The sequence below is a fragment of the Crinia signifera genome, unplaced genomic scaffold (genome assembly GCF_055691185.1).
Source record: "Crinia signifera unplaced genomic scaffold, ASM5569118v1 HAP2_SCAFFOLD_432, whole genome shotgun sequence".
In the NCBI taxonomy this organism is placed as follows: Eukaryota; Metazoa; Chordata; class Amphibia; order Anura; family Myobatrachidae; genus Crinia; species Crinia signifera.
This window is the reverse complement of record NW_028142325.1, coordinates 13,269-28,032: the sequence shown is the minus strand read 5'-3', so window position 1 is coordinate 28,032 and position 14,764 is coordinate 13,269. Positions and strand designations below refer to the sequence as shown.

Below are 14,764 nucleotides of genomic sequence, written 5' to 3'. Positions count from 1 at the left end.
GACTCCCTTAGGGGCTGCACCCCCTCCGGAAGAGCAATCTACTCAGTCCCAGTGTTTCTCCGCTCCCAGGGTTAAGGTACTAAGCTGGGCCTTTCGCGGTCTCCCCATCAGAGGCTACGAACCTCTGGAACAGGAGCCATCTACTCAGTCCCAACCTTTCTCCGCTCCCTGGGATTGGATACTAGACTGAGCCTTTCGCTGACTCATCCTTCGGGGGCTACAAACCCCGTCAAGAGAGTCAAACTACTAGGCCCAGTGTTTCTCCCCCCCTCTTACCAGTGGATTTACGGAAACAACACCTCCTACCAAAGGCAGAGGTGAAGATACTCAGTGAGACTTTTCACTACTCCCGGGAAAAAACAGAGGGGTCCCACACCCTCCGCCCATCAGAGCAGCTACTCAGTCTCACCTTTCTCTATTCTCTGCCAGAGGCCAGTCCATACCCAACTGATAAGAACAGATACTACACTTGATCTTAGCCAAAAGGCCGAGAAGCGATAACCCGAATGGGGTCCCAGCAAAGCGCGCAAACCGGAATTCGGCCACCAACACTGGTGGAGAAGAGATCAGCACCACGGACACATCTAACACACACACATCACTTCTTTGACGTTGCAGTCTGAAAGATACCAGGCTGTACGGCAGGTATGAATAGGACTTGAAGTGCTGGACAGGGACCGGAGGACGAGTAGCCATCCAACTGATTTTGTGATTAGGTCGTCGGCGGGCGGGCAGGGTGCCTCAGCTGGGTAGGAGGCCAAATTTGCATGTGCTCCGCCCCGTCTGTTGACGTCGCGTCAACAGACACACACCCACTAGGCAGACGACCAACAGGCAAGCAGCAGCAGCCAGCTGTCTCCTCGCTCTTTGCTGCCGCATGCCTGTGTCCCTGACGAACTGCTGCTGAGTAAATCAATCAGCTAGCTGCTGCAGAGGAGAAGGAGGAATCTTGCACAATCAGGTGCAATGACGGCTTTCCTGTTTTGAGCCCATTCAGCAGCAGTAGTAGTAGACAGTCAGATGGACAGGCATTCATGTGGCAGGACCCTTTGTGTGACATCACAATCTGCCCTCTATGACATCACAAGCTGCTCACTCGGAATCCGGCGGAACCTGACAGCCAGACAGTCACTTGGAACAGACAGGCAGACAGGACAGTCATGTGTAGGTGAGCTGGGTGGGCCAATGTTTTCTTTTATTGGCAGTTACCACCCAAATGATGGTCCGAAGAAGGTAAGTGATACTTTTTCTAAATCCCCCTCTCAATGATCATCAATTGTTGGGCTTGGAAAAAAATGGAAGAGGAAAAAAAATTCCCAAAACAAAAGAGAATAAAGAGGAAAAAAAATTCCCAAAACAAAAGAGAGAGAAAAGAGAGCGCAAAAAGAAAAGAAAAAAAATATATAAGAGATCAAGAAAAAAAAAAAAAAACAAGCCATTTCAAATCGAGAGGGAGGGGGTCCAAAAATTCCATTGCTTTGATCCAGTTGATGTTTCCGTGGTAAGATCGTAGGTAAGTCACATAGCGTTTGCATATTTATTGGGAGGTCGCAGCGATTGATAAGTCCTTTAATTTAGGCAGGCTTCCGGTCTTTTGGCTAGGCCGCATATGCTGATATCAAGTGTAGTGTCACGTCAAGTAATTAACTGCCTCGATTCCAGAAAGTACAATTCAAGGAGTCAAGAAATAGTCACAAAATGATACACTGAGGCAGGATTTGAAAGTATTTATGCACAAGGGTTAAACCTTGAAGCAGCAAATGCATGCATTTCTAAATACAAAGGTGCACAAACAATTGATACTCCAAATCAAGTGCCAGGAATGGAAATAGTCTTTTTTTGGATAACAGATTAGGAAGGTGCACCGGTCCTGGAAGTACTGCAATACCAGGTCAATGCGTGGAGTGGACAGAGCAAGCTCTTCTTCCATCTCCCTGTTCTAAAAATCCATTTAATATATGGCCCCCAGATAGGGGGCGTATCAGATATTAAACTGATAAGAACAGATTTTTTTTTTTTTTTTTTTTTTTCTTTCTTTCTTTTTTTTTTTTTTTTCCAATCAGATTAGACATCTTTTCGTCGCCACTCCAAGGAGCAGCAATCACGGGAACTTCATGCTTTAAACGAAAAAACATCTCCTCATCATTCTTGGTTCCCTTTCGAATCCACCACACATCCCCAAAAAGGTCCACCTTCCCCAAATTGTCATCCAAAAATAAACTCCATCACATTAAACAAAAACACATACCATATGAACATAACCCTAAAGACCTATACCCATCACCTAAAACCCTATCTATATTTCACCCAATGCTTCCACTTTTTGTATTTCCACACACCCTCCGCATCACACTCATTCCTTCTCTTTTTGTCCCATTCATAACACACATACAACTTCCCTACCACCATCCTTAAACATTCATTCACTCCAATCTCTTCTTTCTTAAACACATATATATTCCTTACATCCCACAAACATTGCAACACACATACCATTATTATCCATAAAATTCTTCCTTTCTTTCCGCCTCTCACACTCATCCCAAACAAAGCAATCTTCCATGTCACACTCTCAATCCCAGTCAACTCCTTACATAAAACTTCCAAACCCTTCCACACCTTTCTTGCAAAATCACACTCCCATACCAAATGCCTAATAGACTCATCCCCATAACACTCACTCCTTGGACACTTCTCCATGCTCGTCAAACCACACCTTTTTTGCACCATTCGTACCGGCAAAATCCCATGCAACCTCATCCATACAACGTCTCTTTGTCTATTGTCCAAACCTTCCACACATACATTCTTCCACACTTCTAAGCATTCTCCATCATTCAGCCCTTCTACCTTACATACACTTTCCTTATCTCTCAATTTTTTCACAACATTCTTTTTTTGCTTAAAATCTTCCTTACTCACCTCAGACAATTCCCATTTTCTCACAAACACACTAATCCTTTCATACCATATACACACCTCTCCCGCAACTGGTTCATTCAACTTTCTTTCATACCATTTCAGCTTAACCAACATCCACCCCGCCATGTACCTCATCATGCATGCCGCCTTATTATCTTTCTCAATCATACTCACCACTCTTGCAATTACATTCAGATTCAGATACACATCTACATTCGGAAAATCAACACCACCTTTCGCTCTTTCTTTCATTACCCATTCTCTCTTCAAACACTCTGTCCTTCTATTCCACAAAAACAAAAACAACACCCTCTTAATCCTTTTCAAACACAAAACATTTGGCAAAAACACACACGCAACATACAACAACATAGGTAATATGACCATTCTCACCACTAACACTCTCCCAGTCATCGTCAAACGCCGCAACTTCCAAAAATCCAATCTCCCTTTCACCTTTCGCTCCAATTCACACCAACTCTCTTTCCCACGCATATCGTCATCAAACACTACACCCAAAATCTTAATCCCCCCCTCCACATACTCACTTCCAACATCATCCGTACCCTTTCGCCCAAATATCTTTATTTTTGTTTTCTCCCAATTCAACTTAAAAGCTGAAGCCCCACAAAAAAACCCAATCAACAACTTAGCTCTCTCTAACGCTCTCTTACTCTCACCCACAATCACAACATCATCCATATAACTTAAAACCTTCACACTTCTACCACCACTCCCAGGGATCAAAAAACCTTTCATAACCTTATCACGCCTCAACATACACAACAGGGGTTCTAACGCACACACAAAAATAATAGGGGATAACGGACATCCTTGCCTTACACCAGACCTTACATAAAAACTTCCACTCAAAAACCCATTCACTAAAATCTTACTACTCACACCGTCATACATACTTCTAATCTTACACACAAAATCACTCGGAAATCCCATTCGCAACAAAACTCTCAACAAAAACTCATGCGCAACCCTATCAAACGCTTTCTCAAAATCCAATGCCATAACATACATCCTCTGCTCACGCTTCATACAATCTCCAATCATATCCCGCAACAACATCAGATTCTCACTTATCCTCCTTTCAGGCACCGCACACACTTGCTCTTCCCCAATCACCTGCTCAATCACACCTCTCATACGATTAGCCACCACTTTCGCATATATTTTATAGTCTACATTTAGCAAAGTAATTGGCCTCCAATTACGCACATCCTTTCTTTCACCCTTCTTGTATATCAACACAACCACCCCTTCTTTCATACTCTCACTCATTTTCTCATTCTTAAACATATAATCCATCACTTCCACAACATCCATTCCAATCACATCCCACATCACACAATAAAACTCAACTGGCAACCCATCACTTCCAGGCGTCTTATTTCTGCTCAAACTCTCAACTGCATCCTTAATCTCTTTCTCATTCAAATTTCTACACAAACACCCCAAATCACTCTCTTCCACTCTTCTTTCAATTGCACCCAAGACCTCACACTCCATACTCTCATCACATCCCTTAACATCAAACAGCATACTATAAAACCTTTCAACCTCCTTTCTCATACTCTCACCACTCAAAACCTCACCATTCTCACCTTTTATTACATCCATATCCTTCCTTCCACCACAAACTTTCTTAAAAAAATATCTGCTACATTTTTCATCCTTCTCCATACATTCCACTTTTGCTCGATATACCAACTGCCGCCCTTTCTCTTTCATCCTACTCTTACACTCATTCCTCGTCTCACATATTTCATCCGACACATCCACACCCTCATCACGCAATCTATACAAATAATCCAGTCTCTTACCCCACCATTCAATTTCCTCTCTTTTTGTTCTTGCCAATTTATGACCATTCACTCTAAAGAAAATTGCAATCTCACCTTTCACCCAATCCCACCATTCTAACACACATTTATACATTTTCTTCCTGCTCTTCCATACCTCATAACATTTCGCAAACTCATTCACAACGTCTTCCTTACCAAGCATACTCACATTTAACTTCCACACACCTCTTCCATACTCACCGCTATCCTTACACACCAACTCACTTTCCACACAATCATGATCGGAAAACCCCACTCTCATTTGCACAAAACTCTTACACTCAAAATCTTTAGAAACAAAAACATAATCTAACCGTGACTCAATCATTCCTCTGTCCGCTTTATATGTTGCATTCGCTACCCCACCACCACATTCTCTCGCCACATCCATAAGTGAAAAATCCCCAATCATACTACGCAACAGACCACTCGTAACATCATTTCTCACTTCACTCATACCTCTTTTCACACCCCTATCAATCACACAATTAAAGTCCCCCACCAACACCACTGGCTTCCTCCCACATAAATAATATCCCAAACCCTCAAACAATTTTTTCCTCAAATTTTTATCTGTGTGCGCATAAACATTAATTAGATTAAACCTCCACCCCCCGTAATCTACTTCTACTAATAAACATCTACCCCGCTCAATAATGGTATATGAATTAACTTTAAACTTATTCCCCTTAATAAGTACTCCCACCCCATCATTTTTGTTTTCCCTAGAACCGCTCCACAAAGAAAAACCCTCCCTCCATTCTGCACTTCTGGGTGCTTCATCAATCCCACACTCCTGCAGGCAAATTATATCTGACTTAATATTTCTGACATAGTCCAAAATTGCCGCCCTCCGTGAAAGGGACTTACATCCTCTCACATTTAAGGATGCTATACCTATTATTTTCATAGGCATTTCATTCTGTTACCGAGAAGAAAAACCAAACAAAAAAAACCCTATCCCACATCTTTGTCTTTATCAGGGGCATGAAGCCCCCCAAGCTTCTGCAACAAACGTTGGTCTTGCTCCAAACCAAAAGCCTGTCTCCTTTCCACCTCCTGCTGAATCTCTTCCGGGGTCTTCCGCACGATACCCATGCTCGGTATCATCAGCAACCCTTCCCTCATAGGGATTTCTTTATCATCCAACCCCTCCGTCCTGGGTTTCTTTGCGGCACGGCTCGTTTCTCTGAATATGTCCGGTGTCGCATCATAATCTGTCCCCGGGCTTTCACCTCCCGGCGTAGCCCTGCATTTTGTATTCCAGTCCCCACCAGCGTCATCCGCCTCCATATTCTCAGCTGGGCTTCCAGGGCCTATGCCACTACTACACGGGCTATAACACACGCCCGACACACCATCCATCCCGGTCTCAAATTGAGAAGCTGCTGGTGACAGCTGATCCTCATTACCCTCCTCCCCTTGCACATCATCACCATACACCATCTCCGGGGCTATCGGGGAGTGATCAGGTACGACACCCGCCTGATTTTCCTCCCTCCGAGCCCTTTCCTCCTCCTCCTGCTTTCTACGGAACTCTTGCTGCCTTCTCTCAAAAAACTCAGCATTTTCCTGTGCGTATTCCCCTGGTTCTTTACCTCTAGGTCTTTCATGACTCTCTTTAGGACAGGAACGTGCCATATGCCCTGTTTCCCCACAAAAGTCACACCTCCTGGGGTCAGGACATTTGAAGGCTTCATGACCCTTTTTGCCACAATTCTTACAAAAAACCTCTTTTGGGCAGTCACCCTTCCTGTGCCCGAACTGCTTGCAAAGTCTACAAAACTCCGGTTGTCCAGGGTAGTGTAAATACCCTCTAAAGTCACCAACAGAAAAGGAGGCCGGGGGGTGCATTTTTCTATCGAGGGCCTTATCGTCTGTTTTCAGTCTGACCCAAAACTTCCAGGCACCGTTAAATATACCACAAACATTCTTCTGCATTACCCCCCCTTTTATGGAGGAGCAATACTGACGTAAGAAGGCAAAAATCCTCTCAATTTTCACGAAGGGGTCGAACATATGTATGGTGAGGGGAATCTCCTCACTCAGCGCTGGGAGAACAATCAACCCTACAAGCACTGGATCATCTTTGAACATTTCAATTTTGCCCAACACCTCATGATATACACCATTTTCCACGAAGGTTACATCAAATTGCTTCATTTGCTGTATCTCCTGAATACAAAAAATTTCTCTCTTCTGCACCCCCAACAATTTTCCCATTACCTCCTCCACCAAATAGACCAGCATGCTGTTCGGAACCGCCTTCTCAAAGATGATCCTCAGGGTATTCTTTACGTAAGACATCCTGCCGCCGTCCGTATTCCTCCTTTTCCTCCAAAAGCGAAACAACGATCCCTCCTCAAACGTCCCAGGAGTCCCGCCGAAGGACCCCTGCACTCAAACCCTTCAGCCACGCTGGGCTATAAACCCAGATCGCAGCCAAAAGGCCGAGAAGCGATAACCCGAATGGGGTCCCAGCAAAGCGCGCAAACCGGAATTCGGCCACCAACACTGGTGGAGAAGAGATCAGCACCACGGACACATCTAACACACACACATCACTTCTTTGACGTTGCAGTCTGAAAGATACCAGGCTGTACGGCAGGTATGAATAGGACTTGAAGTGCTGGACAGGGACCGGAGGACGAGTAGCCATCCAACTGATTTTGTGATTAGGTCGTCGGCGGGCGGGCAGGGTGCCTCAGCTGGGTAGGAGGCCAAATTTGCATGTGCTCCGCCCCGTCTGTTGACGTCGCGTCAACAGACACACACCCACTAGGCAGACGACCAACAGGCAAGCAGCAGCAGCCAGCTGTCTCCTCGCTCTTTGCTGCCGCATGCCTGTGTCCCTGACGAACTGCTGCTGAGTAAATCAATCAGCTAGCTGCTGCAGAGGAGAAGGAGGAATCTTGCACAATCAGGTGCAATGACGGCTTTCCTGTTTTGAGCCCATTCAGCAGCAGTAGTAGTAGACAGTCAGATGGACAGGCATTCATGTGGCAGGACCCTTTGTGTGACATCACAATCTGCCCTCTATGACATCACAAGCTGCTCACTCGGAATCCGGCGGAACCTGACAGCCAGACAGTCACTTGGAACAGACAGGCAGACAGGACAGTCATGTGTAGGTGAGCTGGGTGGGCCAATGTTTTCTTTTATTGGCAGTTACCACCCAAATGATGGTCCGAAGAAGGTAAGTGATACTTTTTCTAAATCCCCCTCTCAATGATCATCAATTGTTGGGCTTGGAAAAAAATGGAAGAGGAAAAAAAATTCCCAAAACAAAAGAGAATAAAGAGGAAAAAAAATTCCCAAAACAAAAGAGAGAGAAAAGAGAGCGCAAAAAGAAAAGAAAAAAAATATATAAGAGATCAAGAAAAAAAAAAAAAAACAAGCCATTTCAAATCGAGAGGGAGGGGGTCCAAAAATTCCATTGCTTTGATCCAGTTGATGTTTCCGTGGTAAGATCGTAGGTAAGTCACATAGCGTTTGCATATTTATTGGGAGGTCGCAGCGATTGATAAGTCCTTTAATTTAGGCAGGCTTCCGGTCTTTTGGCTAGGCCGCATATGCTGATATCAAGTGTAGTGTCACGTCAAGTAATTAACTGCCTCGATTCCAGAAAGTACAATTCAAGGAGTCAAGAAATAGTCACAAAATGATACACTGAGGCAGGATTTGAAAGTATTTATGCACAAGGGTTAAACCTTGAAGCAGCAAATGCATGCATTTCTAAATACAAAGGTGCACAAACAATTGATACTCCAAATCAAGTGCCAGGAATGGAAATAGTCTTTTTTTGGATAACAGATTAGGAAGGTGCACCGGTCCTGGAAGTACTGCAATACCAGGTCAATGCGTGGAGTGGACAGAGCAAGCTCTTCTTCCATCTCCCTGTTCTAAAAATCCATTTAATATATGGCCCCCAGATAGGGGGCGTATCAGATATTAAACTGATAAGAACAGATACTACACTTGATCTTAGCCAAAAGGCCGAGAAGCGATAACCCGAATGGGGTCCCAGCAAAGCGCGCAAACCGGAATTCGGCCACCAACACTGGTGGAGAAGAGATCAGCACCACGGACACATCTAACACACACACATCACTTCTTTGACGTTGCAGTCTGAAAGATACCAGGCTGTACGGCAGGTATGAATAGGACTTGAAGTGCTGGACAGGGACCGGAGGACGAGTAGCCATCCAACTGATTTTGTGATTAGGTCGTCGGCGGGCGGGCAGGGTGCCTCAGCTGGGTAGGAGGCCAAATTTGCATGTGCTCCGCCCCGTCTGTTGACGTCGCGTCAACAGACACACACCCACTAGGCAGACGACCAACAGGCAAGCAGCAGCAGCCAGCTGTCTCCTCGCTCTTTGCTGCCGCATGCCTGTGTCCCTGACGAACTGCTGCTGAGTAAATCAATCAGCTAGCTGCTGCAGAGGAGAAGGAGGAATCTTGCACAATCAGGTGCAATGACGGCTTTCCTGTTTTGAGCCCATTCAGCAGCAGTAGTAGTAGACAGTCAGATGGACAGGCATTCATGTGGCAGGACCCTTTGTGTGACATCACAATCTGCCCTCTATGACATCACAAGCTGCTCACTCGGAATCCGGCGGAACCTGACAGCCAGACAGTCACTTGGAACAGACAGGCAGACAGGACAGTCATGTGTAGGTGAGCTGGGTGGGCCAATGTTTTCTTTTATTGGCAGTTACCACCCAAATGATGGTCCGAAGAAGGTAAGTGATACTTTTTCTAAATCCCCCTCTCAATGATCATCAATTGTTGGGCTTGGAAAAAAATGGAAGAGGAAAAAAAATTCCCAAAACAAAAGAGAATAAAGAGGAAAAAAAATTCCCAAAACAAAAGAGAGAGAAAAGAGAGCGCAAAAAGAAAAGAAAAAAAATATATAAGAGATCAAGAAAAAAAAAAAAAAACAAGCCATTTCAAATCGAGAGGGAGGGGGTCCAAAAATTCCATTGCTTTGATCCAGTTGATGTTTCCGTGGTAAGATCGTAGGTAAGTCACATAGCGTTTGCATATTTATTGGGAGGTCGCAGCGATTGATAAGTCCTTTAATTTAGGCAGGCTTCCGGTCTTTTGGCTAGGCCGCATATGCTGATATCAAGTGTAGTGTCACGTCAAGTAATTAACTGCCTCGATTCCAGAAAGTACAATTCAAGGAGTCAAGAAATAGTCACAAAATGATACACTGAGGCAGGATTTGAAAGTATTTATGCACAAGGGTTAAACCTTGAAGCAGCAAATGCATGCATTTCTAAATACAAAGGTGCACAAACAATTGATACTCCAAATCAAGTGCCAGGAATGGAAATAGTCTTTTTTTGGATAACAGATTAGGAAGGTGCACCGGTCCTGGAAGTACTGCAATACCAGGTCAATGCGTGGAGTGGACAGAGCAAGCTCTTCTTCCATCTCCCTGTTCTAAAAATCCATTTAATATATGGCCCCCAGATAGGGGGCGTATCAGATATTAAACTGATAAGAACAGATACTACACTTGATCTTAGCCAAAAGGCCGAGAAGCGATAACCCGAATGGGGTCCCAGCAAAGCGCGCAAACCGGAATTCGGCCACCAACACTGGTGGAGAAGAGATCAGCACCACGGACACATCTAACACACACACATCACTTCTTTGACGTTGCAGTCTGAAAGATACCAGGCTGTACGGCAGGTATGAATAGGACTTGAAGTGCTGGACAGGGACCGGAGGACGAGTAGCCATCCAACTGATTTTGTGATTAGGTCGTCGGCGGGCGGGCAGGGTGCCTCAGCTGGGTAGGAGGCCAAATTTGCATGTGCTCCGCCCCGTCTGTTGACGTCGCGTCAACAGACACACACCCACTAGGCAGACGACCAACAGGCAAGCAGCAGCAGCCAGCTGTCTCCTCGCTCTTTGCTGCCGCATGCCTGTGTCCCTGACGAACTGCTGCTGAGTAAATCAATCAGCTAGCTGCTGCAGAGGAGAAGGAGGAATCTTGCACAATCAGGTGCAATGACGGCTTTCCTGTTTTGAGCCCATTCAGCAGCAGTAGTAGTAGACAGTCAGATGGACAGGCATTCATGTGGCAGGACCCTTTGTGTGACATCACAATCTGCCCTCTATGACATCACAAGCTGCTCACTCGGAATCCGGCGGAACCTGACAGCCAGACAGTCACTTGGAACAGACAGGCAGACAGGACAGTCATGTGTAGGTGAGCTGGGTGGGCCAATGTTTTCTTTTATTGGCAGTTACCACCCAAATGATGGTCCGAAGAAGGTAAGTGATACTTTTTCTAAATCCCCCTCTCAATGATCATCAATTGTTGGGCTTGGAAAAAAATGGAAGAGGAAAAAAAATTCCCAAAACAAAAGAGAATAAAGAGGAAAAAAAATTCCCAAAACAAAAGAGAGAGAAAAGAGAGCGCAAAAAGAAAAGAAAAAAAATATATAAGAGATCAAGAAAAAAAAAAAAAAACAAGCCATTTCAAATCGAGAGGGAGGGGGTCCAAAAATTCCATTGCTTTGATCCAGTTGATGTTTCCGTGGTAAGATCGTAGGTAAGTCACATAGCGTTTGCATATTTATTGGGAGGTCGCAGCGATTGATAAGTCCTTTAATTTAGGCAGGCTTCCGGTCTTTTGGCTAGGCCGCATATGCTGATATCAAGTGTAGTGTCACGTCAAGTAATTAACTGCCTCGATTCCAGAAAGTACAATTCAAGGAGTCAAGAAATAGTCACAAAATGATACACTGAGGCAGGATTTGAAAGTATTTATGCACAAGGGTTAAACCTTGAAGCAGCAAATGCATGCATTTCTAAATACAAAGGTGCACAAACAATTGATACTCCAAATCAAGTGCCAGGAATGGAAATAGTCTTTTTTTGGATAACAGATTAGGAAGGTGCACCGGTCCTGGAAGTACTGCAATACCAGGTCAATGCGTGGAGTGGACAGAGCAAGCTCTTCTTCCATCTCCCTGTTCTAAAAATCCATTTAATATATGGCCCCCAGATAGGGGGCGTATCAGATATTAAACTGATAAGAACAGATACTACACTTGATCTTAGCCAAAAGGCCGAGAAGCGATAACCCGAATGGGGTCCCAGCAAAGCGCGCAAACCGGAATTCGGCCACCAACACTGGTGGAGAAGAGATCAGCACCACGGACACATCTAACACACACACATCACTTCTTTGACGTTGCAGTCTGAAAGATACCAGGCTGTACGGCAGGTATGAATAGGACTTGAAGTGCTGGACAGGGACCGGAGGACGAGTAGCCATCCAACTGATTTTGTGATTAGGTCGTCGGCGGGCGGGCAGGGTGCCTCAGCTGGGTAGGAGGCCAAATTTGCATGTGCTCCGCCCCGTCTGTTGACGTCGCGTCAACAGACACACACCCACTAGGCAGACGACCAACAGGCAAGCAGCAGCAGCCAGCTGTCTCCTCGCTCTTTGCTGCCGCATGCCTGTGTCCCTGACGAACTGCTGCTGAGTAAATCAATCAGCTAGCTGCTGCAGAGGAGAAGGAGGAATCTTGCACAATCAGGTGCAATGACGGCTTTCCTGTTTTGAGCCCATTCAGCAGCAGTAGTAGTAGACAGTCAGATGGACAGGCATTCATGTGGCAGGACCCTTTGTGTGACATCACAATCTGCCCTCTATGACATCACAAGCTGCTCACTCGGAATCCGGCGGAACCTGACAGCCAGACAGTCACTTGGAACAGACAGGCAGACAGGACAGTCATGTGTAGGTGAGCTGGGTGGGCCAATGTTTTCTTTTATTGGCAGTTACCACCCAAATGATGGTCCGAAGAAGGTAAGTGATACTTTTTCTAAATCCCCCTCTCAATGATCATCAATTGTTGGGCTTGGAAAAAAATGGAAGAGGAAAAAAAATTCCCAAAACAAAAGAGAATAAAGAGGAAAAAAAATTCCCAAAACAAAAGAGAGAGAAAAGAGAGCGCAAAAAGAAAAGAAAAAAAATATATAAGAGATCAAGAAAAAAAAAAAAAACAAGCCATTTCAAATCGAGAGGGAGGGGGTCCAAAAATTCCATTGCTTTGATCCAGTTGATGTTTCCGTGGTAAGATCGTAGGTAAGTCACATAGCGTTTGCATATTTATTGGGAGGTCGCAGCGATTGATAAGTCCTTTAATTTAGGCAGGCTTCCGGTCTTTTGGCTAGGCCGCATATGCTGATATCAAGTGTAGTGTCACGTCAAGTAATTAACTGCCTCGATTCCAGAAAGTACAATTCAAGGAGTCAAGAAATAGTCACAAAATGATACACTGAGGCAGGATTTGAAAGTATTTATGCACAAGGGTTAAACCTTGAAGCAGCAAATGCATGCATTTCTAAATACAAAGGTGCACAAACAATTGATACTCCAAATCAAGTGCCAGGAATGGAAATAGTCTTTTTTTGGATAACAGATTAGGAAGGTGCACCGGTCCTGGAAGTACTGCAATACCAGGTCAATGCGTGGAGTGGACAGAGCAAGCTCTTCTTCCATCTCCCTGTTCTAAAAATCCATTTAATATATGGCCCCCAGATAGGGGGCGTATCAGATATTAAACTGATAAGAACAGATACTACACTTGATCTTAGCCAAAAGGCCGAGAAGCGATAACCCGAATGGGGTCCCAGCAAAGCGCGCAAACCGGAATTCGGCCACCAACACTGGTGGAGAAGAGATCAGCACCACGGACACATCTAACACACACACATCACTTCTTTGACGTTGCAGTCTGAAAGATACCAGGCTGTACGGCAGGTATGAATAGGACTTGAAGTGCTGGACAGGGACCGGAGGACGAGTAGCCATCCAACTGATTTTGTGATTAGGTCGTCGGCGGGCGGGCAGGGTGCCTCAGCTGGGTAGGAGGCCAAATTTGCATGTGCTCCGCCCCGTCTGTTGACGTCGCGTCAACAGACACACACCCACTAGGCAGACGACCAACAGGCAAGCAGCAGCAGCCAGCTGTCTCCTCGCTCTTTGCTGCCGCATGCCTGTGTCCCTGACGAACTGCTGCTGAGTAAATCAATCAGCTAGCTGCTGCAGAGGAGAAGGAGGAATCTTGCACAATCAGGTGCAATGACGGCTTTCCTGTTTTGAGCCCATTCAGCAGCAGTAGTAGTAGACAGTCAGATGGACAGGCATTCATGTGGCAGGACCCTTTGTGTGACATCACAATCTGCCCTCTATGACATCACAAGCTGCTCACTCGGAATCCGGCGGAACCTGACAGCCAGACAGTCACTTGGAACAGACAGGCAGACAGGACAGTCATGTGTAGGTGAGCTGGGTGGGCCAATGTTTTCTTTTATTGGCAGTTACCACCCAAATGATGGTCCGAAGAAGGTAAGTGATACTTTTTCTAAATCCCCCTCTCAATGATCATCAATTGTTGGGCTTGGAAAAAAATGGAAGAGGAAAAAAAATTCCCAAAACAAAAGAGAATAAAGAGGAAAAAAAATTCCCAAAACAAAAGAGAGAGAAAAGAGAGCGCAAAAAGAAAAGAAAAAAAATATATAAGAGATCAAGAAAAAAAAAAAAAAACAAGCCATTTCAAATCGAGAGGGAGGGGGTCCAAAAATTCCATTGCTTTGATCCAGTTGATGTTTCCGTGGTAAGATCGTAGGTAAGTCACATAGCGTTTGCATATTTATTGGGAGGTCGCAGCGATTGATAAGTCCTTTAATTTAGGCAGGCTTCCGGTCTTTTGGCTAGGCCGCATATGCTGATATCAAGTGTAGTGTCACGTCAAGTAATTAACTGCCTCGATTCCAGAAAGTACAATTCAAGGAGTCAAGAAATAGTCACAAAATGATACACTGAGGCAGGATTTGAAAGTATTTATGCACAAGGGTTAAACCTTGAAGCAGCAAATGCATGCATTTCTAAATACAAAGGTGCACAAACAATTGATACTCCAAATCAAGTGCCAGGAATGGAAATAGTCTTTTTT

General features: G+C 45.0%; 4 non-coding genes and 2 pseudogenes across 4 annotated transcripts; all 6 read right to left on the bottom strand.

The window, feature by feature from the left end:
- Positions 1–362: 362 nt before the first annotated feature.
- On the bottom strand, positions 363–499 carry LOC146055261 (U2 spliceosomal RNA; annotated as a pseudogene).
- A 1,355-nt stretch (positions 500–1,854) lies between these two features.
- LOC146055260 (U2 spliceosomal RNA) lies at positions 1,855–2,065 on the bottom strand (annotated as a pseudogene).
- A 6,530-nt stretch (positions 2,066–8,595) lies between these two features.
- LOC146055272 (U2 spliceosomal RNA) lies at positions 8,596–8,786 on the bottom strand. Its single transcript, XR_014468567.1, has one exon. It is a non-coding gene; the product is annotated as a U2 spliceosomal RNA (small nuclear RNA).
- A 1,355-nt stretch (positions 8,787–10,141) lies between these two features.
- Positions 10,142–10,332, bottom strand: LOC146055271 (U2 spliceosomal RNA). The gene has a single exon (XR_014468566.1). It is a non-coding gene; the product is annotated as a U2 spliceosomal RNA (small nuclear RNA).
- Positions 10,333–11,687: 1,355 nt separating this feature from the next.
- Positions 11,688–11,878, bottom strand: LOC146055270 (U2 spliceosomal RNA). The gene has a single exon (XR_014468565.1). It is a non-coding gene; the product is annotated as a U2 spliceosomal RNA (small nuclear RNA).
- Positions 11,879–13,232: 1,354 nt separating this feature from the next.
- LOC146055269 (U2 spliceosomal RNA) lies at positions 13,233–13,423 on the bottom strand. Its single transcript, XR_014468564.1, has one exon. It is a non-coding gene; the product is annotated as a U2 spliceosomal RNA (small nuclear RNA).
- Positions 13,424–14,764: the final 1,341 nt, after the last annotated feature.